The sequence below is a fragment of the Pongo pygmaeus genome, chromosome 15 (genome assembly GCF_028885625.2).
Source record: "Pongo pygmaeus isolate AG05252 chromosome 15, NHGRI_mPonPyg2-v2.0_pri, whole genome shotgun sequence".
Classification (NCBI taxonomy): Eukaryota; Metazoa; Chordata; class Mammalia; order Primates; family Hominidae; genus Pongo; species Pongo pygmaeus.
This window is the reverse complement of record NC_072388.2, coordinates 70,412,304-70,437,910: the sequence shown is the minus strand read 5'-3', so window position 1 is coordinate 70,437,910 and position 25,607 is coordinate 70,412,304. Positions and strand designations below refer to the sequence as shown.

The 25,607-nt window shown below is 38.6% G+C and overlaps 1 protein-coding gene across 28 annotated transcripts in view; it reads right to left on the bottom strand.

Moving 5' to 3' along the window:
• SIPA1L1 (signal induced proliferation associated 1 like 1) overlaps positions 1-25,607 on the bottom strand; it is a 412,571-nt gene that overhangs the window by 231,418 nt on the left and 155,546 nt on the right. For all 28 annotated transcript variants that reach the window (XM_063651761.1, XM_063651777.1, XM_054448754.2 and 25 more), the window contains one exon: positions 725-827. The gene's annotated coding sequence lies outside the window, so the exon portion shown is untranslated. The remainder of the gene's footprint in view (positions 1-724; positions 828-25,607) is intronic.

The window sequence follows — 25,607 nt, the reverse complement described above, 5'->3', positions numbered from 1 at the left end:
AGGTTACAGTGAGCTATGACTGCACCACTGCACACAAGCCTGAGCAACAGAGCGAGACCCTGCTTCTAAAACAAAACAAAACAAAAATCGGTCAATATCTGTTTCAATGTCTGTCTCTCTCTCTCTCTTTACACATATAAATATATTTGTATTTATAAACACACACACTCTGGAGAACCTTGACTGATACACTAGGTAAAAAGAAACACTATGTTTCTTCTACACACACCAACAAATTCCAACATCAAAGCATCAAATAGGGAATGGGGAGTTCCACAACAACCAAGTGTCCAATTCTTGGCAGACATCAAGACACCAATCAGATGTCTTACAGTTCAATTCTACGGTGATACTGTCTACCTAGAATTAGCTATTGATGAAGAACGCCAAACTCTGTAAAATACTTGAAAAGATTTATTCTGAACCAAACATGAGGGACCATGGCCTGAGGCACAGTCTCAAAAGGTCCTGAGAACACGTGCCAAAGGTGTTTGGGTTTCAGCTTAGTTTTAGGGAGACACGAGACATCAATCAATACATGTGAGGTATACACTGGTTCGATCTGGAAAGGTGGGACAACTTGAGGGGGTTGGGGGAAGTGGGTCTCAGGTGGATTCAAAGTCTGATTGGCAACTGGTTGAAGGAGTTATTATCTAAAGACCTGGAATAAACAGAAAGGAGTGTCTGAGTTAAGATAAGGAGCTTTGGAGACAAAGGTTCTTACCATATAGATGAAGTCTCATAGGTGGCTGCCCAGAGAGACAATTGATGATCAGACCTTTAAAAGGTGCCAGACTCTCAGCTAATGTCTTCAGGATAGGGAGGGCCTGGAAGGGGAAAGATCTAGTTAACAGAGATTCTTTATAGATGCACATTCCCACCCGCCCCCAACCCCCACGACCCCGGCTTCCCCACACACACAAAAGATGGCATTGCAGGGCCATGTCAAAATATGGCAAAGAACTTTCTTTTTTTTTGAGACAGAGTCTCGCTCTGTCGTCACGCTGAAGTGCAGTGGCGCGATCTCAGCTCACTGCAACCTCTGCCTCCCAGGTTCAAGCGATTCTCCTGCCTCAACCTCTCGAGTAGCTGGGACTATAGTCACGTGCCACCACGCCCAGCTAATTTTTGTATTTTTAGTAGAGACGGGGTTTCACCATGTTAGCCAGGATGGTCTCGATCTCCTGACCTCGTGAAAGAACATATTTTAATGTAAAATATTTCCATTTCCTCCTTTATCTGTCATGTGATATTATGCCAGAGTCAGGCTAGTTAAGTAAAACCCAGTTGATGAGATTTTATGATTTACAGAGAGTGACTCCCCAGACCCTTGTAGGAATTTGGGCAAGAGACAAAAAGGTCAGAATTTAGTCCTCATAGCTTAGATCCCACAAGGCTGTTCCTACTTCAGATGCTAATCACCAAGTCCAGGCCTCAGGTATTTCTTACCTACAGAAAATAAATTGCGTGGGAGGTGGGAAGGGAGTTTCCCATGACCCCCTCCTTGAGTTTGAGAATTTCCTAGAAGGACTCACAAAACTCCAGAAAACAGGTACTTCCCTTCGCCAGTTTGTTACAAAGATACAAGTGAGGAACAGCCAAATGGAAGATGCATATCGTGGGGTAAGGGGGGAGGCAAGCCCTCTCGGGGCACAGCACCTACATGTGTTCACCAACCCGGAAGCTCTCTGAGGCTGTCCTTTTGGAGAGTTTTCTGGAAAACTCTCTAAACCTCCGGCCCATCTTTCCTCCATGGAGCTAATGGGATGGGACGGAAAGTTCCAAACCTCTACTCACATGATTGATTACCCAGGAAACCAGTCCCCATTCTAAAGTGGTTCAGGGGTTTTCAACCACTGGTCATTGTATTAATATACAAAAAGACACTCTTATCACTCCTGAGAGGTCAAGGGTCTTCGAAGCTCTTGTGTCAGGAACCAAGGACTAAGACCAAATACTGTAACAAAAGATGCTCCTGCCAGGAGCAATGGCTCATGCCTGCAATCCCAACACTTTGGGATGCAAAAGTGGGCAGATTGCTTGAGCACAGGAGTTCGAGATCAGCCTGGGCAACAAAGTGAGACCCCAACTCTGCAAAACAAAAATAAAAAATTTAGCCAGACATGGTGGCCCATGCCTGTAGTCTCAGCTACTAGGGAGGCTGAGGCGGGAGAACTGCTTGAGTCCAGAAGGTAGAGGCAGCAGTGAGCTGTGTTCACACCACTCTACTACAGCCTGGGCAACAGTGAGACCCTGTCTCAAAAGGAAAGGCGGGGGAGGAGGGCTGAAAATGCTCCCATCATACCCTATCAGTCAAGAAGTTTTAGAAGTTTTAGATCTGTGCCAGGAACCCGGGTCAGAGACTAAACATATACTTCTTATGTCACACTAGGCAACATGGGAAACACTGTGAGTTTTAAAGGTTTTTAAATTTAAAGTCATACAAGGAAAAAGGCACTTTAATTCAATTCACCTGGGGAACAAAGACATCCCTTGTTTACTGAAAGATCATACATAATGACTGAAATAATCCCCAACTAACTAAAAGAAAAGTAGATCAATGGTAAGTGTACTACACTCTCTGTATGAAAAACATTTCAGGGGAAGACAGAGGAACATTAGTTCTGATGTGGGATCTGGGGAAAGGGGAGGAGGGCTGGAAGAAAATCAGGCAAAGTGAAATGGAATGCCACACCTGAGCTGAGCTGTCAAGGCCCATACTTATTCACCCAACCATTTTAAGCTAATAATGTTTCAGGACTATGTCCCAAATGTTTTACTTTGACTGTCTCATCGATTGGTTCATACCAACATTAACTGGCACATACTATTATTATCCATAATTCTCAGGAGGGATGGAGGAGCTAAATACACAATTCACAAAGGTGACATGCCTATGAAGTGGTACTGGGCCCTGATTTGAGTTACTGAGCTATATGCACCCCTGGCAATAATTCCCAGGCAAAACAATAGGGCAAAAACATTCTATGCCAGATAATCTTATGAGCAATGTCACAGACATACTAAAAGTAAATGGTATATTATGTTCGAGATTTGTACATAAAGAAAGGGGATTAGGCCAGGCGCAGTGGCTCACACCTGTAATCCCAGCATTTTGGGAGGCCGAGCTGGGTGGATCACCTGAGGTCATGAGTTCAAGACCAGCCCAGCCAACATAATGAAACCCCGTCTCTACTAAAAATACAAAAAATTAGCTGGGCATGGTGGCGGGCACCTGTAATTCCAGCTACTTGGGAGGCTGAGGCAGGAGAATTGCTTGAACCTGGGAGGCAGAGGTTGCCATGAGCCAAGATCGTGCTATTGCACTCCAACCTGGGCAACAAGAGTGAAACTCCATCTCAAAAAAAAAGGGGGGGGGGCGGGGGATTAAGGGGAACTAGCATGAGCAGAAACAAAAAAGCAACCTGTATAAAGAGAAAAGATTTTTGGTTCAAAGTTGCCAAGAACTGTTAAATAAAATTTATGGGAGGCCACTGTTTTGAACCGAGCTTCTGCATTAGGCTCCAGCAGGCCATATCAAAGTGGGGGCACTTGTGTCAAGTCGAAACTTTATTAACAGATAAATCCCAAACAGGCCAGTGTTTCCAAAAAAACCCAGGAGATTCACAGAAACCAATCCAAAAGAGCCCAGTCAACCTGAACTGGCATGATACGGAAGTTCCTGTCTCTTCTGCTTTAACCCTTACAAGAAAAGTAACCTGAAATAACCTGATGTTAACAAATCTGCTCTTTTATATTGTACTGTTTGCTTGAGCTTTCTTTCTTCTTTCTTTTTTCTTTTTTTTTTTTTTTTTTTGAGATGGAGTTTTGCTCTTGTTGCCCAGGCTGGAATGCAATGGCGTGATCTCAGCTCACTGCAACCTCCGCCTTCCAGGTTCAAGCAATTCTCCTGCCTCAGCCTCCCTAGTAGCTGGGATTACAGGCACCCACCACCACGCCCAGCTAATTTTTTGTATTATTAGTAGAGACAGGGTTTCACTATGTTGGCCAGGCTGGTCTAGAACTCCTGACCTCAGGCGATCCACCGGCCTCAGCCTCCCAAAGTGCTGGGATTATATGTGTGAGCCACCGTGCCCAGCCTGTTTCCTTGATCTTCCTCAAGCTACCTTACAAAAAAACAATTGTTCTGCCATGCACAATGGAGCTCCAAATTTGTAGACGTATGCTTCCCAGTTCATGAATAACTAATAAAAACCAATTAGACGTTCAAATTTGTTGAAAGATTTTGTTTTTAAATACAACCTAAAAATTTACCTTTTTTCCATCCTATCTCAACTTAATAAGAAAATAAAAACACAAATTCATGAAGTACAGGAAATCCCAGACCAGACCAGTGAGAAATTCTGAGAAACAGAAAGCATATGGAAACAGCATGAGGACAAACCCCATAGGGCCAAGAGAACTGTAACTCCTTACAAGTAAGAGGATGGACCTTCAGATAAATTTTCCTAGCAGAATCCAGGAATAACTAACCATGTCAGCCGATTCTGGGAGACGCAGCAGGCCTTGGATGGTGAGCGAGGGAATTAAAACCCACACATCTTATGGGAAAATCTATGCTACCCAACAGGGTACACTCACCATGGCTTCTGTAATGAGAGTCTACACGCACTACCAGGTGAATAAGAGTCTTTACAGCAAAGCTGAATTCAACTTTTTAGTTCTACCACTGACTACAAATAAATCTATGACAATCACTACTCATTCCATGAAAATCAGCAACATGGAAAGGAGTACTGAACTCAAGAATACCTAAAAAAAAATTCATACAAAAAATAAAGACTATGTTTTTTTAAAGTATAATAAATTCCCTCAAGAAATTCCACAAAACATGATATGCATAAAAAGAAAAAAGAAGACTTTTTGGTTAAAACATAATTGTTCAGAAGTAAAAGCATGCAGGGTGAATCAGCATCAGCTCCTGGAAGTCTGGCTGGCTTCTCTACCCTGGATGCCATCCCCAGTGGACATACCATATTCTAATATCTTCTCTCTTTCTAAAATCACTTCTTTGGCTTCTCTTCGGCTTATAAACATGTACAAACTTCCTTTAAATTAGAAAAAGCCTTTCCCATGACCCAGATCCCTTTTCCAAATAAAGAAGTAATGAGGTGAGGAGGTGTTAAGAAGCTGAATGGATGGTCTATTATATGAACAAAGAAACAAGAGAAAAATGGGGAGGGATAGTTAGTAACATACCAAACTTAAAGTGCCACCTTTACTGGAGGAGATTACAAATTAAGAGCCTGTATACAGAACTTTGTCCACGAGCATATTTTCCTTGGCCCATGTAGTGTTTTACAGAAATTCAACTCCATTTTTTAAAATCATGTATTTAAAATGAAAATACAGATTAACAGCTTCTCTTGAAAAACTGGTAGATCTGATAGCTTTGAGGCCACATTCCCAAACAGCAATGGTGGCTGGAGCCAAACGGCCAGCATGAAACGTGCATTCTCCTCTCCACAGTCCCCAAGACTGTCTTCCTTACCTTGAGCTTATGCCGGTTACCATCTATTGTCCCACTTGCCGTCTTTTTTTCTTACAGTAGAAAAACATTTTCTCTTATCCCAAGGCCTGCTTTTACTCATTGCCATTGTTTGCCAGGCCCCTGCAGGCACTTAAGTTTGTGAGTCTGCTGCAGAATGATGGAGTCAAGAAAGGAGTTGAAAACACAGACCTCTGGCTGGTAAGAGAAGGCTGACAGGGCTAGAGTTATAGCTTTAGGGGAGCTTGATATATGTTAAAATGAAAGAAGACTGAGCTCACAAAAAAAAACATATTAAAAGGAAATGGCAATAATGAAGGAACTTTAGGAAATAACCATAATTCAAGTCAGTATAAGAAACTGAAAGGTAAGTAACAGTAAGAGAAAGGAAGTACAAGGAGTGAGATAGTCAAGACAGATTTCAAAATGAGTTAAATTGATGGTGCACAGATTACAGCAAAAATTCATTCAGTTGTGACACTCCAGCCATAGAAAGAGATCATGGTCCACTGTAAAGTAATCTACTTAACAACCAAATTCAAGTCTAAACTACCCACGAAACTGAACTACACATCAATTGATTAAGGTTAACACAGAAAGATGAGTGTCTTAATTACTGTCAATGTAAATGTTGTATCAAGGTCTTAGAAGACATTTTTCATTGACCAGAATTATCATATGACAAATTTTATCTTACATGTTAAAAACACTTTCAAATGAAACAAACAGGCAGAAAAAAATATTAGGCACAAATCAACAACAAAATTTCCCTCCAATGCTGCACTGTATGAGAGTACGTCGTGCTGTCATATTAACAAAAATGGTCAGTTAATAAAGTGAAAAAGTTACCAAGTTTTCCTCTAAATTTTTATGTCATGAGGAGAGCAAAAAGGCCCATTTAACCTAGAAGGTAAGAATTTAAGGCATTACACTGCAAAAGCCATCAGACTGTGAATAAGCATAATATCTCTGCACATTAGGCTTAAAAAGAACATAATTTACAAATTCTACAATATAAAATAGGTATCTCTGCTATGGCTTTTGTATTAGACTACAAAACAGGCCAGGCAAGGTAGCTCACGCCTGTAATCCCAGCACTCTGGGAGGCGGAGGTGGGTGGAACGCTTGAGCCCAGGAGTTCCAGACCACCCTGGGCAACAAGACAAGACCCTGTGTCAAAGAAGAAAAAAAGGAAAAAGAAAATAGATTACAAGATAGATAAATGTGAGATAATAATATGGAGAGAATTCACAGAGAAATATAAATTCCATATTAAACATGTAAAAACACCCTTATTAACAATCACAAAAATAAATATTAAAGCAAAAATGAAGTACCATCATTGTACAACTAATAAATTAGCAAAATAATATTTTGTACATTTGGCCCAGCACAGTGGCTCACACCTGTAATCCCAGCACTTTGGGAGGTCGAGGAAGGTGGATCACCTGAAGTCAAGAGTTCAAGACCTGCCTGGCCAACACGGTAAAACCCCGTCTCTACTAAAAATACAAAAATTAGCCAGGTGTGGTGGCACGCCCCTGTAATCCCAGCTACTTGGGAGGCTGAGGCACGAGAATCACTTGAACTTGTGAGACAGGTTGCAGTGAGCCGAGATCACGCCACTGCACTCCAGCCTAGGCAAAAAGAGCAAAACTCTGTCTCCAAAAATATATACGTATGTATTTGCTTGGACAAGTAATTAATGGCACTCCTAGAAAAGGATCTTATGTAAATAATACAACAGAAGCAAAAGGTTATAGGAACAAATATACATTCTACTACAATGTTTTTGAAGCAAAACAATCTGGAAACAAGTCAATTATCCAACAATAGACATATATAGAAAATTATGGTGCACCAAAACTATAACCTACAATTTTTTGTTCTTTCATGTGACAATAATGGGACAACATGTGCAAACCTGGAAAAATAACTGATACCATGTTAAGGTGGAAAATAGAACACAGGATGAGTATCCCTTATCCAAAATGCTTGGGACCAGAAGCATTTCAGAATTTACGTTTTTGTGGGGATTTTTTTTTGGGGGGAGGGGGGAATATTTGCATATCCATAATGAGATATCTTAAGGATGGGACCCAAGTCTAAACATGAAAATTCATTTATGTTTCATATACACCTTATACACATAGCCTGAAGGTAATTTCATACAATATTTTCAATAATTTTGTGCACAAAACAAAGTTTGTGTACACTGAAACATCAATGAAGCACAAACTGTCACATCAGGTCAGGTGTGGAAATTTCCACGTGTGGCATCATGTTGGTGCTCAAAAAGTTTTAAATTTTAAAGCACTTCAAATTTCCGATTTTGGGATTAGAGATGCTCAACTTGTAATATACCTACCAAGATTAAAAGTACAGTAGGTAAAGAATGAAAAGCTAGGCCAAGACAAAGATGGAAAAACTCAAAATTCAAATAAGTATTATATTGGAGTGACACATTTATGGAGCATTTTATTTTTCAATATTATTTTAATAATAAAGTAGATGAAACAAAATCTAGGCATCATGGGATAACAAGATTGGCACAGAGACAAAAAACTATAGCGACAGTGCTAAAAAAAAAAAAAAAAGAAGAAAGAGAGAGCTGTGAGATCCCAATGTTAGACAGCAGTAACGATAAGTTTTGACAAATGAAATAAAAAGAGGTCACCAGCTTTAGAAACTTAGAAAGCTACTAAGGACCTAAGAGAGAGGCATTTCAGCAAAATGGTAGAGACACAGATCTTACACAGAGCACTGCTTATTAAATAAATGAGGTGGGGAAGTATCTGTGAGTGACCCAGGCAATGCGGGGAAATAAATTGTTGATCACCTGGGCAAGGAATGAAAGAACGGTGATAGTTTGGAAAAGAATCAAGGTTGAGAAAAGTTTTTTAAACTACAAAATATTAAGGAAAGTGAACGGTCAGTAAAGAGAAACAATGAAAATGCAAAGGAGAATGAAAACTACAAAATGGCTCTTGGAGGCCACATAACACAAGAACTCAGGTTATATGAAGCACAACATGGCTTTTCATTGCTCCCAAAAAGCACTCAAATTTGTCTACAAAAGTGATCCTTCATTAAAAATTTTCATATCTTCTTAAAATCAGACATACTGATTAGAACATGTCTCCAACAGCATTTTAGCAAAAAGCAAGCCAGAGTTCAAATGAATGATTCTCTACTGACTTCTAAAAAAGGTAGAAGTCCCAAGTTAAACCCCAAATAAAATAATTTTGTTAGAGCAGGGAATGTTTGGAATGGATCTAAAATTCACATTTTTCTTCACTTCAGCATCACTGAAATCAGTACGCATCTTATATTTCCTGGCATCTTAGCAATGTACTATAGTTTAGAAGGCTGCATTTTTTTCTTTTTAAAAAATTTTCCCAGATTCAACTCAATTCCTCACAGAGCATTTTTTTCCTTAATAATACATAAGATAATGGTGTGCCTTACAATAGAAGGTATCTTTTATTTTTAAAAATATGGTATCTTTTGGTCCTTACAAACTGCCCTCACGTGTTACTATATAACTACAACAGAAAAGGAGGTAGAGAATAGAGAGCGGAAAGCTGGCATATGCAGTTTTAAACTACTCTGTTTTATAAAAATAGGAAACTGTGAACATTTCACCAGATTTCTGATTCTATAACTAAATGATCCCCATGGTCCTGATTCAGTAACGTTTATTCATGCTCATAAATGCAGAACATAAATCTTACATATACACATTTCACAGCACTCCATGTGAGTAACGGTCATGTTACAGCACAGGAAAAATGACATTTAAGGAAAAAGGATAACGAAAACAGTATACTTTCATTTAAACACAAAAACTTCAAAATATTTTTTCTATTGAACAAAGATCAGAGGCAAGAATATTTTTATTAAAATATTAAACTTTTAGGACTGGGCACGATGGCTCATACCTGTAATCCCAGCACTTTGGGAGGCCAAGGCAGATAGATCGCTTGAGGCCAGGAGTTTGAGACCAGCCTGGTCAACATGGCAAAACCCTATCTCTACAAAAAATACAGAAAAGTAGCCAGGCCTGGGGGCACACACCTGTAATCCCCGCTACTTGGGAGGCTGAGGTACAAGAATCGCTTGAACCCAGGAGGCAGAGGTTGCAGTGAGCCAATATTGTACCACTGCACTCTAGCCTGGGTGACAAGAGTGAGACTCTGTCTCAAAAAAAAAAAAATATTAAACTTTTAAGAGAAATACTAGATAAGTAACTATCACTCAGGGCAATTTAATACATATTAACACATTTGCAACTTTTCTGTAAATATAGAATTATTCCAACATAGTTTACAAAAGTAAATAAATATATATACATACATATTAACAATTTTAGTGACCATTTTTTTGATGTTTTAATCTCAACAAATGGGTTGTCTAGAAACATTAAAGAAAAATATGTGAAACATTTACAGCGTCAAGCATCTTTGACAATTACCATAATTACAATTAGCCACTCTGAACTGGATGCACCACAAATTTTTAAACGTTTTACAATAAGGAAACTGAATTTGCCAACCAATAAATGTATTCTACTTCTGCCTATACTGTTGGAAATATAAAGGATAATCAAGTCAATGAAATCAGCATCTTAAAATGTTTCTTCAGCATAATCAGCTTATCGAGGACAGCAATTTACTCAGAGAACATTTAAAAGTGACTGAATATACACATGGGTTCAGCATCAAAACGAACACAGGTAACATGCCAGAAAATTCCATCATGACCTTCTAGTTGTATAACTTTGTAATTTACTTTCATGTGCATTGTTCTTAGGATAAAATGAGCTATACTATTAGAAATAAGAACTCCAGATCTTCCCATTTTTAAATAACACTATCTACACCATTTGAAGCTACACTCAGACATACAAAGTTCATCATGCTAACATATATCAAGTATATTTTTTCAATAGAGGTCAGGGACATGATGACTACAAAATTTCATGTTACATCATGCAAGAATTGCAACTAACTGTCCTACAGCAAGGGGGGACATGCATAAGAATTCGAAACTTCTGGAATTTTATTACTAAGTCTTCTATAAAATATGGAGATAATATTTTCTATTTAAGTAATGCACTATGCTAGGAGAAATTTAAAAAGCAGCTCCTGTCCTTAAGAAAAATCATAATATAACAGGGAAAGAAACATAAAGAACTTCATTAACATGTGGCAGAACATGGTGTTAGAGGAGTCTTACGAGAACACAAGGATGATAAAACTGAGAAGTATATTAAATCACAACTACATTTGTACTAATGTAGGTGAAAAATAGTCTCTCTGGATTAAATGGGTCACTAGGAATAAGAGTATTTTATTTTAGTTATCTGTAACATGTTTTAAATGTTGACAAGTTTTCATATTTAATATACTCTATGCTAATAGCCAAAAATTTTTGTTTCTGGGCCTTTAAAATACTCAAGATTCTATCTAGGCTGGGCGTGGTAGCTCACGCCTGTAATCCCAGCACTTTGGGAGGTTGAGCCGGGTGGATCACTTGAGGCCAGGAGTTTGAAACCAGCCTGGCCAACATAGTGAGACCCTGTCTCTAATAAAAATACAAAAAAAAAAAAAATTGACAGGCGCGGTGGCGTGTGCCTGTAGTCTCAGCTACTTGGGAGGCTGAGGCATGAGAATCACTTAAACCCTGGAGGCGGAGGTTGCACTCCAGCCTGGCAACATAGCGAGACTCTGTCTCAAATATATATATATATATTTTATTTTTTCGAGTATCTCAAAGGCTCTCATAATAGTAAAACCAAAATAGCCAAATAAAAGCATCAGTCCATGAAGGTAAAATGGTTTTTAAGAACAATCATGGCTAATACTGAAGAATTCTAATTACTTGTTAGCATACCAGGCTACAATATGACATACAGAAGGAAAAAAAAAAGCTATGTTCAATGAAGTTTTTTTTTTTTTTGGAAACAGGGTCTTACTATGTCGCCCAGGGTAGAGTGTACTGGCAGCTCACTGCAGCCTCTACCTCCCGGGTTCAAGTGGCCCTCCCACCTTGGCCTCCCAAACAGTTGGGACTATAGGCAGATGCTCAGCTAATTTTTGTATTATTTATTTATTTATTTATTTTGTAGAGACGGGGTTTCGCCATGGTTTGAGACCCAGGCTGGTCTCAAACTCCTGGAAATCAAGCAATCCTCCCATCTTGGCCTGCCAACGTGCTGGGATTACAGGCATGAGGCCACTGTGCCCAGCCTTCAATTAATTTTTTAATGAAGCTTTTATAAAAACTGAAATATACAAATTCTACATGTACATCTTTTAGAACTTTCAGAAACTGAACCTACCACTGTAACTACTACTCAATCAGGAAAGAGAACATTACCAACACCTCAGAAGCTACCCTCATAAGTCCTCAGTAACCTCCAATGCTAACAACCATTATGACTTCCAGCACCACAGACTAGTTCTGCCTGTTTTTGTATGGTCACTTTACAACATGGGAAAAGCAATTTATTTAAATGAGGTCATAGAATATATACACTTTCTTACGTCTTCTTTTGTTTCACATTGTGAACTTCATCTTTGTTGCTATGGAAAGCAAAATACCACAGAGGATTTCTCCATTTATCTTTTTTCTTCATATATATTTATTTTTACTTATTTATTGATTTATTTTTGAGACAGGGTCTTGCTCTGTCACCCAGGCTGGAGTGCAGTGGCTTGAACATGGCTCACTGTAGCCTCGACTCCTGGGCTCAAGCGATCCTCCCACCTCAGCCCCCCAAGTAGCTGGGACCACAGGTGCACACCACTGCACCCAGCTAATTTTTAAAATGTTTTATAGAGATGACGTCTAACTATGTTCCCCAGGCTGGTTCAAACTCCTGAGCTGAAGCAACCCTCTCGCCTTGGCCTCCCAAAGTACTGGGATTACAGGCCTGAGCCGCTGCACTCGGCGCCTTTTAATGTTTTTGTTTTGTTTTTGGAGGCGGAGTTTTGCTCTTGTTGCCCAGGATGGAGTGCAATGGCACGATCTCGGGTCACTGCAACCTCCGCCTCCCGGGTTTAAGCAATTCTGCTACCTCAGCCTCCTGAGTAGCTGAGATTATAGGCATGCGCCACCATGCCTGGCTAATTTTGTATTTTTAGTAGAGATGGGGTTTTTCCATGTTGGTCAGGCTGGCGTCAAACTCCCGATCTCAGGTGACCCGCCCGCCTTGGCCTCCCAAAGTGCTGGGATTACAGGAGTGAGCCACTGCACCCTGCACCCTTCTAACTTTTGATGAACATTTTGTTCTATTCTAGTTTGATGCAAGCACAAATCATGCTGCTATAAACACTTTTGCCATATTCTTTGGGGCACAGATGTGTGTGTTTCCATTGGATCTGTACACCTGGTAGTGGAACTGCTGGGTCAAAAGTTCTAGCAATTTTACTCCCACTAGCAGGGTGTATAAGTTGCAATTTATACTTCCATGAGCAGAGTTGTCCAGTTGCTCTACAATTGGGGTTATCTTTTTCATTTGTTCTACTGGTAAGAATATAATAATACAACTGTGGCTTTAATTTGCGCTTCCACCATATGATTTTGAGGGCCTTTTAAGAGGCTAATTTTATTGTTCAAATGAGCATCTTCTTTTGTGAATTGCTTCTTCAAGTCTTAGATCTTTGGCTGGGGGAAGGCAAGAGGGAGGGAGCGTCAGGCTTTTATTGATTTGTAGCTCTTTATGTATTGTGGTTATGAGTGCTCTGTTGGATGTATGTGCTGCAAATATTTCCTCCCACTCTGTAGCTTGCCTTTTTGCTCTTAATTTTTATTTTGTTGAAGAGAAATTCTTAATTTTAATGTTCAACTTATCAATGTCTTCCTTTATCTAGTTAATCTCAATGACACTCAAACACTACCACCAAATGTCAAAAAAAAGGAATGTTTAGACTAATTCAACTAATATTAACATGTTTATAATAGATTTTTAAAGAAGTTTATGCAAAGATTTTAATTTCTAACAAATTTGGTATAATTGTTCAATGAAAAAGAACCTTAGGGCTTATTTTAGTGAAAAATGGTTAGGAACTGAATCTCTGGTTTCTGGTGGGACACGTATCAATGACCTCCTTCTCAATTAAACAATTTTAAATTTCTATTCTCATTCAAACAATTTTGCACAGTGGCTCTTTAAGACAGGTTTTGCTTTAATATCATGAAGAAACTGAGAATCTAAGTAAATGTGATACAAAACAAACCAAAAAAGGCCCCCAAAACAAATTACACCCCTGAATATCTCATAACTAAAATTAGGGCAATGATTATTTAGCACATCAATCACCTTTTTTTCTTTCTGCTAATTTCTATTGCTATCCTATTTCACATCCTGAAATGAGAACCAAAAATAACTGAGGAAAATAAAGCTGTTAGATTGATAATTTAAGATATGATATTTGCATAACAAATTACCATATTATGATACAATTATATATTCCTTAAACAAGAACTTGCTTGACAGGATGAGGCATGCAAAGCAGCAAAGTACTTTAAAAACTTGAGAAAAAATCTGGTCAACAATACGCAAGCAGATGTTGTGCTTATATAAATTACATACATAGGAAGAGTTTCCTTTTCTCTCTCTGTATAGATATATATATATTTTTGAGACAGGTTCTCACTGTGTCATCCAGGCTGGCATGCAGTGACACAATCATAGCCCGCTACAGCCTCAACCTCCCCAGGCTCAGGTGATCCTCCCACCCCAGCCTACCAGGTAGCTACAGGCACGTGCCACCTCCTTTTCTATTTTTACAATCTTTGATTAAACCAACAGTCTACTAATCAAGTTTTATTTATAATAAAAGCATCGAAATGACTTGATGAATGTGGGAAAGAATCGACCCTGCAAACCATGATTTAAATGTTTCTTTTATGCAATAACAACTTGAGGAACACACTTTTTCTTGTCACTTGTTAGGTTAGTGTTAATGACAAATCATATAAACCCTATCATTTGAAGAATCTGAAGTATCCCAATTTTCCCAAAATGCTTTTCAGCAAAAGTATAAAAATACTACATCATCAAAAATTAATAAATTAATATAAGCTTTGTAAAGAACATTTGATAAACTATGGTTAAACAGCACAAACAAAAAGCCTACTTCATCCTGTCCTGACTAGTCACAAACAGCAATACCTCACTTATCAAGAAAGCTCCATCTGAAAAATTCTACTCACCACATCATGGACTAGAAAAAGCAGCAAAAGAGTTGGTAGGCAAATTACATAAAGAAAAAACAAAAACTACCCAAACTCAAGACTGTTCAACAGCATCCATATAATTCTGAAAAGAGTAGAATACGTATTGCAAGGAATACTGTTTATTCAGCTCGTAGACAATGCTCACTGCACACACAGATTCACACTCACAGACTCCTCAGATGAATTTCAGGGCCCCCAGTTTGGAGGAGCACTAAAACAGATGTTACAGAGTTTATGTACTTTTCTTAGAGAAGAGCTCTTGGGGGATTTACTGAGAAGCACTTCACTGTTTTTTTCCAAACATGATTCTTATAGCCTTATTCATGATCATTTCATAAAAGCAGTAAACCAAAAATCGAATGGAAGTGGAAGCGCTGCCAGAATCAGGCATGCTAACAGCAGAAAAGGAATGCCTGAAAGAGACATCAGCAGCCTGACACCACTCAACAGTCATTGCTAGCTTCCCTGTAATTTCAAACCCACATGAAAATTACAGTTCATACAATGACTTTGTTATCAAGAAAAGATTGTATTTTTAAGTGTACCTAAAATAAGATTTCTCAGAAAAGGTTAACATAGAAAATTTAAAGCTTAAAGAGGACACTCCACCAAAGAGGTATAAAGATGGCAAATACATGAAAGATGTATGAAACCACCACTAGCCATTAGGGAGATGCAAATTAAAGTCATAAGAAGATCCCACTCACACCTATTAAAATGGCCAAAATTTTAAAAACTGGCAATACCATGTGGTGGCAAGAATGGGAAATGAGAACTCTCCAACATTGCTGGTGGGAACGAAAAATGATGCAGTCACTCGTGAAAGTGGTTTGGCAGTTTCTCATAAAGCACTTACCCTATGACTCAGAAATCACGCACCTGGGCATCTATCCTAGAGAAATGAAAGCTTACATTAACAGAAAAACCTGGACACAAATGTTTATAGCGGCTCTATTCACAATCACTCAAAACTGGCAACAACTCAAGTGTCCTTCAACAGGTGATTGTATAAGCAAATTGGTATATCCACACAATGGAATATCCTGCAACAAAAAGGAACTACTGATACATGCAACAGCTTGGACGAATCTCAAAGGCAAGCTTAGTGAAAGCAGCTAGTCTTGGAAGATTATATACTGTATGGCTCCACTTATATAACATCCCAATTTATTAAGTTAAGTGACATTCTTTAAAAGAAAAAACTACAGGAATAGATGGCAGATCAGTGGTTGCCAGAGATTATAGGTAGGCAAAGAGATGACTATAAAGGCGTAGCATGAGGGAGTTTTAGGGGGTTACAAAACTCTTCTGAATCTTTATTATAATGAAAGTCACAAAAATCCATACATGTGTTTAAATTCCTGGAATTGTATACATGTATGATCATTTAGAATGGTATGGGCCAGGTGTGGTGGCTCACATCTGTAATCCCCAGCACTCTGGGAGGCCAAGGAAGAAGGATCCCTTGAGTCTAGGAGTTCAAGACCAGCCTGGGCAATATAGCAAGACCCCATCTTAATAAAAATAAATAAAACTGTAGGATCTGTTTTTTGTTTTTTTGTTTGTTTGATTTTTGAGATGGAGTTTTGCTCTTGTCGCCCAGGCTGGAGTGCCGTGGCGTGATCTGAGCTCACTGCAACCTCTGCCTCCTGGGTTCAAGTGATTCTCCTGCCTCAGCCTCCTGAGTAGCTGGCATTACAGACACGTGCCACCATGCCCAGCTAATTTCTGTATTTTTAGTAGAGGTGGGGTTTCACCATGTTGGCCAGGATGGTCTCGATCCCCTGACCTCATGATCCTCCCGCCTCGGCCTCCCAAAGTGCTGGGATTACAGGCATGAGCCACCGCACCCAGCCCAGGATCATTTTTAAAGGATTCTCTTTTTACTTTAAGATAAAAACATTACTGGAGAAAAAGAGGGACAATTTATAATGATAAAAGGGTCATCAGTGAAATATAATAATTAAAAACCTACATGCAACCTAACAACAGAGCACCAAAACAAATGAAACAAAAATGAACAGAACTGAAAGGAGAGAGACAATTCATCAATAATTGAAGACTTAAAAACCCCACTCTAAATAATTGATAGAATAACCAGACAAAACATCAGCAAGGGTATAAACACTAGACAGTATAATTAACCATACTGATTTAACTGACATCTATAGAAAACTTCATCCAACAACAGCAGAATACACATTCTTTTTAAGGTCCAGGTTAGACCATTTGCAATGTCACAAAACAAGTCTCAAATTTAGAAGGATTGAAATAATATAAAATATGTTTGCTGATCACAAAGAATTAAAATCTACAATCAAAAGAAATTTGAGAAATCTCCAAATGCTTGAAAATCAAACAATAACATCCAAACAACCCACGGGTCAAAGAAAAAAAAAATAACAAGCAAAATTAAGAAATATATTTATTATCATCATTAATATAATTTTTATTTTTAGACATGGAGCCTCGCTATGTTGCCCAGACTGGCCTTGAACTCCTTGGCTCAAGTGATCCTCCTGCTTCAGCTTCTTGAGTAGCTGGGACCATAGGCATATGCCACCACACCCAGCTCAAAATTAAAAAATATCTTAAATTGAATAAAAACAAAAATACATGTCAAAATTTATGGGATGCAGCTAAAGCTGTGGCTAAAGACAATTTTATAGCTTTTTTTTTTTTTGAGACAGGATCTTGCAGGCTAGAGTGCAGTAGCAAGATCACGGCTAACTACAGCAGTCTCAAGCAATCCTCCCAACTCAGCCTCCCAAGTAGCTGGGACCACAGGCACATGCCATTAAACCCAACTGATTCTTTTTTTCTTTTTTTTTTTTTTTGTAGAGATGGAGTCTCACTATGTTACCCAGGCTGGTCTCGAACTCCTGGCCTCAAGTGATCCTCCCACCTTGGCTTCTCAAAGTGCTGGGATTACAGGTGTGAAACACTGCTCACAGCTGAGAATTTTATAGCTTTAAACTTAAACCTATTTTAGAAAATAAGAAAGATCTCAATCATCTTCACTTTAAGAAACTAAACAGTAAAGTAACCCCAAGCAAGCCGAAAGAAAGAAGTTAAAGTTTAGAGCAAAACCCAATGAAACTGAAAATAGAAAAATAGCAAAAGTCAATAAAACCAAAAGCTAGTTCTTTGAAAAAGTAAATAAAATAGACAAAGCTTTATTTAGATTGACCAAGAAAAAAAGAAAATTATCCCCCCCAAAATTAACAAAATCAGGAATAAATGAGGGAGCATCACTATTGACCCTACAGTATAAAATATAAATATATTTTAAATATATAAAAAGAAAATATAAAAACAGTATGCCATCAAATTAGACAAATTAGATAAAATGGACAAATTCCTAGAGAGACATAAATAACCAGTACTGACTCAAGAAGAAACACAAAATCTCAATATACCTAAAACAAGAAATTGAATTACTAATTAAAAATCTTCCCACAAAGAAAATATCAGGACTAGATGGCTTCACCATGGAATTCTATCAGATACATAAAGAAACAATGACAATTCTTCACGAACTCTTCTAGAGAACAGAGAAAGAGACCACACTTCCCAACTCATTCTATATTACCACAATACTAAAGCCAGACAAGAGCATTACAAAATAAGAAAACAATGAACCAATATTCCGCAGGAATTTACAAACAAAAATTCTCAATTAAAAAATCCTCTGTCTGGGTGCAGTGGCTCCCACCTGTAATCCTAGCACTTCTAGGAGGCCAAGGTGGGAGGATCAACTGAGCCCGAGAGTTCAAGACCAGCCTGAGCCAGGTGCAGTGGCTCACACCTGTAATCCCGGCACTTTGGAAGGCCAAGGCAGGCGGATTATGAGGTCAGGAGTTTGAGAACAGCCTGACTAAACATGGTGAAACACCGTCTCTATTAAAAATACAAAAAGTAGCCAGGCAAGGTGGTGCACGCCTGTAGTCCCAGCTACTTGGGAGGCTGAAGCAGGAGAAACCAGCCTGGGCAACATAGTAAGGTCCCATCTCTACAAAAAATTTTAAAAATTAGCTGGATGAGGTGGCGTGTGCCTATAGTCCCAGCTACTATTGAGGCTGAAGTGGGAGGATCACTTGATCCTAGAAGGATGAGGCTACAATAAGCCAAGATCATACCACTGCACTCCAGCCTGGGTGACACAGTAAGACCCTGTCTCAAAAAAAAAAAAAAAAAGAAAAGAAAATCTCAATTAGATACTATGACCAAATGGGATTCATCCTAGCAAGTATGGTTTAACATCCAAAAATCAATTATTATAACCTCCAAAAGTCAATTAATTTAATAAAACATATTAATAAAGGACAAAAAGCCACACGATTATATCAATATATACAGACAAAGCACTTGAAAAATTTAATTCAACACCACTAATGATTTAAAAAGAAAAAGAAAAAAAGCCTTAGTAAACCAGGAACATAAGGGAACTTCCTCAGCCTGAACGAACATCATACCAACAGTAAAAGACTGAAAGCTTTCCCTCTAACATCAGGAACAAGACAAGGACGTCCACTGTCACCATTTCTATTCAACAATCCAATGAAGATTCTAACTGTTACAAGAAGGCAAAACAAAATAAAACAGAACAAAAATTAAAGGCATCTGAATAGGACAAGAAGGTGTAAAACTGATAACCTTTCAAAGCCTCAATTGTAGAGATTTTTCAGTACTCACACATGCACCACCCAATCAGAGAACTCATGTTTAAAAGCAAAAGCCCCTGTGCTACTGCATGGTAAAGACTGAACCACGGAGTCCCTTCAGGCTGGCCTGCCCACATTATCAGTGATCAGGAGTATAAAGTTCCTTCATAATATTAAAAAAACAAAATCCTGAATCTATCCTTTAAGGACTAATAAAAACAAATATTTGCTGAATTAAAATTTATTCATAAAATATCTGATGTTTTCCAAATAAAAACACATGTTAATTTTCTTAATCCATTCGAATAAAATCATATAGACTTTATAGTATCGGCTTCACTGCTAACAGAACATACATAAACTTTGTTCCACTGACTGCTTTTAGGGAAGTAACAATAATCCAAGTTTCCAGCCTGTGCTATATATTCTGAGGAGGGATACTTTGGTGATGATACTTTGTCAAAGTACTTTTTTTGTTGTTCAACATAATGTCCTTGGAGAAACATGATGAAAGTCTCCTCAGTCACTCTGGTCAATCAATTTAATTGTTTCTCTAGTCCCTAGAAGTCACATACACAAAACTAATTGAATTTGTATTGTTCACAAACATAGCAGTAAAACAAGACCTCCCATCTGCCCAAGTAGTTCTTCAATAACTACTTTCGCCAGGTGCAATAGCTCACACCTGTAATCCCAGCACTTTGGGAGGGTGAGTGGGGAAAATTGCTTGAGCCCAGGATTCAAGACCAGCCTAGGTAACATGGTGAAACCCCATCACTACAAAAAAAAAAAAAAAAACTGGGGGCATGGAGGGTTTGGGTACCTGTAGTCCTAGCTACTCAGGAGGCTGAAGCAGGAAAATTGCTTGGGCCCAGGAGTTCAAGGCTGCAGGAAGCTACAGAGCTACAGTCACACCACTGCACTCCAGCCTGGGTGACAGGGCAAGACCCTGTCTCTAAAAAAATAAATACCTATGTTTCGGGGGAGGGATAAAGGGGCAGGCACCACAGATATATTCTTTTGATATAAATTGATTTGGAAATTGGAAAACAGTTACAGAAGTAAAAGAGATCCCAGATTCTGCCTTCCAGGACAACAAAAAAGGAGGTAAATGTATGAAAATGCCATTTACTGGCTGGGCACAATGGCTCATGCCTGTAATCCCAGCACTTTGGGAGGCCACCGTGGGAGAATTGCTTGAGCCCAGGAGTTTGAGACCAGCCTGGGCAACAGAGTGGACCCCATCCATACATTAAAAAAAAAAAAACCTAGCCAGGCATGGTGGCACATGCCCATGGTCCCAGCTACTTGGGAAGCTGAGATGGATCGCTTGAGCCTGGGAGACTGAGGCTGGAGTGAACCATAATTGTGCCCTGGGCGAGAGAGTGAGCTCCTGTCTCTGAAAAGTAAGAGCGGCTTTCACTCACGAATATTCTGACCACTAAAGAGCTAATGCACAGGCCTGGTCCTATCACAAAGTCTTCAAGTCTGAAGCAGACAGCAGAGGTTGTTTATATCCAGAGTTTATATTAACATGATCTATATCCAACAAAACTGCTATCTGCCTCAACAGATGTCCACACTATTAAACAGCTCCGTCAAGCTCTTTCAGAGTCAAAGATTTTTCTTAAAGAAAAGGAACACACTAAAATTGTCACCTGTAAACTCCACTTCTGGCTCTTTTTTAACAGGGCATCAAGTTGACCCTTTATGCTGTTGGAAAAAAACATGGCTATATTGAAGATTAAAACTTCTAAACTAATAAAATCAACACCACAGTTCTAAATTCTCTCCTGCCTCATCTCCCCTTGAAACTTCAAGGAATCCGTACTTGCTCCTTGCTGCCAAATCCTTGCTGTAACTGTGCCATCAGGCTGCTAGCACGAAAAACTGAGTTACTATACCACCCTCTTTGCACTCAGCCCTGGTAGTAGCCAATATTTCCCAACATAGCCAAACAAAGACCTTGTTGTCAAGGACAGGCCAATGGACAGGCTGTCAAGGACGGCGTCTCGGCCAATGCTGGCTACCGTGGTGCCTCACCATTACACAGGTTGAAATACAGTCAGATCATTAGGTGACAGAGGGGAGATGGTGCTGACAGACTTGGATTAGCAGAAACCGGAGAGCATTTTTCCCACACACACAACCTGAACTATAATAAATGAGGATTATCAGGTAAATTCTCATAACTCTCTTCATTTACAATTTACTGAAAATGTAGCCTACAAATGCCAACTCTTCATGGGGGGGGGGGGAAGGGGTGTGTGTGTGTGTGTGTGCGTGCGTGCGTGTGTTTGAAATAAAACATTAGGCCTGAAACGGTGGCTCACGCCTGTAATCTCAGCACTTTGGGAAGCCAAGGCAGGCTGAGCATTTGAGACCAGGAGTTCAGAAGCAGCCTGGGCAACATGGCGAAACCCCATCTCTACAAAAAATACAAAAATTACCCGGGTGTGGTGGCATATGCCTGTTGTCCCAGCTACTTGTGGGGTTGAAGTGGGAGGACTGCTTGAGCCCAGGAGGTCAAGGCTGCAGTGAGCCATGATCGCACCACTGCACTCCAGTCTGGATGACAGAGTGAGACTATCTCAAAACAACAACAACAACAACAACAAACAGGTTGCTCCCTAATACTACCGCTTATATTGCTTCTAGAGCACTTATTACAGTTCATATGTCCATATTTGTTTCATTTCTCTTCCACTAAGCCAGTAAGTTCCATGAAGATAAGTACAATGTCAGTTTGGAGATATACAGTGTCCCCAGAACCTAGGCCTGACACATAGAAGGGGCTCAAGGGGAAAAAGAGGAATGAATGATGATCACCAAAAGGAACAACCGTAATTTAAACTTCAGAGAACTGCACCCAAAGATAGCTCAGAGTTTCCAAGAGCCACATTCAGTTTGCTTGAGTACCCTGCTGTAATGAAGGAAAAACAAAACTGAAATTAAAGAGACTCTTGAAAATCAACTGGTAGTTGACATTTCCTTTCCAATGAGTTAGAAATATATTAATAGGTGAATTTAATTTTTTTGTTTTTAAATATGAACATCCTGTCTGTTTGAAGGGAGGACTCTGAGGATTAAAAAGGGTAACTACTTAAGCACTCAGTGATATATAGAGCATTATAAAATATTAGGATATGATAAATATCATTGCCACTAAGTTAAATAAGCAAACTTCCCAGTATCAGGAAGAGGCATCTTCATTCCTATTAAACCACTACCTTTGAAAATGTTCTCTACGATGTATGTACGATATTAGGTAGCTAAAACTTGAGGTCATCTTTATAAAGAAATTCTACTTTTTATAGATTAAGCATTTATATTATTATGAAAAAATAACCATTGTAAGCAATTACTTTGATTTTGTTCAAATGGGTATACAACAAAGAAAAAATGATAAATGCTTCAAAATGTTTCCACAAGTGTTTCAAATAATGTTGCTTTATGACACTTTGTGGGAGCTGGTTAATGGCACAACAATTTTGGAGATGTTCACACATCACCTGTGTGGGCAATGCAAAAATATTCACAGAGGTCCTCTGTTGGAAACACATCAATTATTATAATAACATGGACAATACATCCTCTTATAAATAAAATACAAGTTAAAAAACCCACATTTTTTCTTTTTTAAAAACACTTATTTTGATGTAAAAAAAAATTACAGACACAGTCACAAAATAATATATAATTTTGTGTTGCTGAAAAGTACCAAAAAGACATAATGTTAAGCACTGACACCATTAAAAGGTATCATCAGCCTCAAGGAAACTATTATACAAAGGTGTTGGTTAAGATGATAATCATTAAGACTACAAGAAAAGTGGTGCCCAGAAATAAATATAGGTTTTCCTACATCAAAATAAATGCTTAAGTAACACTGTTAAATCATGAAGAAAAAAAATATTGTCCTTCAAGGTTATTATTTAATGAAATCAAAATAACTTATTACTACTTTGTTTCAATTTTAGTTGAAATTTTAGGCAATAATTTAACTATATCTATGCAAGCTCAATATATGTTCACTTCTCTGATAATTAAAAAGTTAGCAATAACCTTCTCTACTCCAATCTTACCCTATTAACGTATCTGTTTAACACATTCTATGTAAACCTTAGACTTGTGTGTGATAAATGAGGCTTGAAAGAATCCCTCCATATTTTGATAACTGATTATTCACTTGCATAAATGAATAATGTTAAGTTGCAACATGTGATAAACTGACTTCCAGCCCCGTGAGAGCTGCCACTAGTCTTACCTTTCTCATTTGTAGATTTAACAACATTTATAGGCCTGTCCAACCCACAGCCCACGGGCCACATGCAGCCCAGGACAGCTTTGAATGCGGCACAACACAAAATCATAAACTTTCTTAAAACATTATGAGATTTTTTGGCAATTTTTCTTTTTTTCTTTTTCTTTTTTTTTTTTTTTTAAGCTAATCAGCTATCATTAGTGTTAGTGTACTCTATGTGTGGCCTGAGACAATTCTTATTCTTCCAGTATGGCCCAGGGAAGCCAAAAGATCGGACATCCCTGATTTATGCAGTCTCCAGAGGAAAAATTCCTACTCACCTAAATCGCACTGAAGAATATATCAATACAATGGTCTTATTACCTTAAAATTAACCTGTTAAATTTTCTTTCCATGTTCTCTAACCTTTCCTAGTCAAACTGGAAAATATCCAATAAAATTAGTGTAGCGAAACCAGACTCAATTCTATAATGAATAATCTCTCATCTTCTCACGAATTTCCTGGAAGTAATGAGTGTGGACTGAAGAAGCAGATGTATAGCACACAGACTGGGTCCCAAGTTATAAGCACACTGACTTCATCTAGCTTCAAAGGCATACTGCCTTTCAGAGTCTAAAACAGAGCGATGTGCATCATAAGAGATAGCCTATCAGATCCCTAGGCCCCAAATGTACCAAAGGTCAGTTTTCTAAAGGCAATGTCTATTTTTAAACGAATATAAGTTGGGTTCTAAATTTGACCTCCATTTAAATGATCAACTGGGGAGGAATGTCTGGCTGGACTCCTAAGCAGTTTAAGTTGCTTGTGGAATGGTCCAAACAAAGTTCATTTTATACACAACACACAAAGATTCTCTTAGCAGCAGGCGTCTTCCACAGAGGCAAGAGCAGCAGCTGTGAACAAGGAGCCATCCTGCAGCTGAGGAGCCTGGAATTTACTTCTTCACATAACTGATAAAAGCAGGCCATTCTCCACTAAGATGGTTTGGGAAAACCAATTTCCGAGTGCTCAGTATAAAAGAATGAGCATATTTTATGAAAAACAGAGCATATTTTCAGTGGCGTGCAGAGTACATGAATACCATCCAGAAGAAGATGCCAACAAAAACCTACAGTATTTTCAAGCTTCCTCACAGTACTCTTCTCTTCACAAAGTACAAGTTCATAGCCTACACTGACCAAGAGAGTCTCAATGACAATGAAGAAAGAGTTTTCTTTTGAATTTTGTGTTCAGAAACAGGAAAATAAAGGAAAACATAAATTTCCTATTACAACATCTCTTAGAGATAATTATGGCACCAACTGATAATTTTGGAAATTTTCATCATTCTCAATTTTGAAGAAGCCTCAAAGCACTGGGAACTTTTACAGCTTTTTAAAAATTATTTTTCATGGGTACTACAGCAGTGGTATAAGGTTGGCACTAGCATACAGTACTACTTGGGAAATTATGTCCTACCAATTTTAATATCCACGTTTGAAAAATCACTTCCAGGACAGAGTGAAATGCTAAAACAAATACACCTCTGAAAACACATCTATAAACATAGAACTACATAAATTATATATATATATTTTTTAAGCCAAAATAATAGGAATTCAGTAAACTCCATTTAATAAACTATTAATAATCAGTAATGAAAGTGAAAATAGCAGATGTGCCCATTTGTACACGTCACTAACAAGGTCTGCCTTCTCTCATTAGCCAGCAGTTCCGGCCCCCTCCACCATGCCTAAAGATAAACCAATACAGTGAGTCAGAGGGCAGAGCAAAGCCAGACGTCTCCTTTTCTAGATATCTGAACAATCAGACTTTAAGATTCAAAAAGTATCGACCATGAGAAGTGAAAGCATAGCATCTGCATCAAAAGCCTTGATTCATCATGGCACCTACACACTGAGGATGGGGTGTATGTGTATGTAT